This window comes from Nanorana parkeri, unplaced genomic scaffold (genome assembly GCF_000935625.1).
Source record: "Nanorana parkeri isolate BGI_ZX_2015 unplaced genomic scaffold, ASM93562v1 scaffold2364, whole genome shotgun sequence".
NCBI lineage: Eukaryota > Metazoa > Chordata > Amphibia > Anura > Dicroglossidae > Nanorana > Nanorana parkeri.
This window is the reverse complement of record NW_017308632.1, coordinates 21,028-22,074: the sequence shown is the minus strand read 5'-3', so window position 1 is coordinate 22,074 and position 1,047 is coordinate 21,028. Positions and strand designations below refer to the sequence as shown.

The 1,047-nt window shown below is 46.4% G+C and overlaps 1 protein-coding gene across 1 annotated transcript in view; it reads right to left on the bottom strand.

Annotated features, from left to right (window-relative positions):
* Positions 1–1,047, bottom strand: part of SPAG9 (sperm associated antigen 9) — a 50,508-nt gene that overhangs the window by 40,998 nt on the left and 8,463 nt on the right. The window lies entirely within an intron of this gene.

The window sequence follows — 1,047 nt, the reverse complement described above, 5'->3', positions numbered from 1 at the left end:
ATCTGAGACACACACATCAGATTGCGCGATCACGGTTGGATGAGGACTGCGGCGGCGAGGTGGAAGATCGGCTGTCTAATATTACGCGAGCCGGAAGGAACGTTTCCGATGTGCCGGCATTTTCAGGAAATACATTTTTAAAAAAAAGTTAAAGCCAAAAAATTTAAATAGTTTCCCATGAAAGACGCCAAATCAGCACCAAAAAGTGATTGGTCGGTTTACATGTGCGCACTGCAGTAATACACGCGTGTCAACATACCTCATTTTGTGCGTCGCATTCACACAACCCGCTGAAAATATTCGGCCGCCGATAACAAAATATCTAAAATTGGGCACAAAATGTTCGATGCGATGCGGATCGTTACGGCACACCGCGGCGCTTTATGACGCTGCAACAAGCGAGTGCATCGGGGTGCCAGGCAAATCGAAGTCTAAACAGAAAAATAATAGCGGAGCGACCGCGTCACACGGCTCAGATCTCCGCGGGACTGCAAGTCCCAGCATGACCTGCCACACTCGTCACCTGGACTGGATTCATTGTTTATTTTCCGTGCCCGGCGGGGTGCAAGATGACCCCCCCCCTGAACACCCTCCAGGTCCACAGCAAGAACCCAACAACCAGAAATAAAAGCAGCAAGAAAATGCACCGGAAAGGAAATAAATATAAACAAAGAAAAAAGAAAACAAAAACAGATACAAAAAAACAAAACCACATCACTAAATATTATAAAACATGAAAAACAAAATAAGAGATTCATCCTAAAAAAAAAAAAAAGGTACAAAGGAGAAAGTCAGCCAAAAAAACCAGATAAAATTAATAAACATAATAACATATAATGACAATAATAACAGTAGGTGACGGGGACGGCGTTCTGGAGAGGAAAGGGTGCTTCCTGCAGCCCGGCTCCCACCACATTCCAGCCCGGCATGCAGCTTTTCTGAATCAGCCCGGCATTGTTATCGGATTTAAATACAATGGCCGTATTCTCCGAGGGTGACAAAAGCGGCCGCCCGGGGTGGGAGGTGCACCCCTCCCCCGGAACCCCC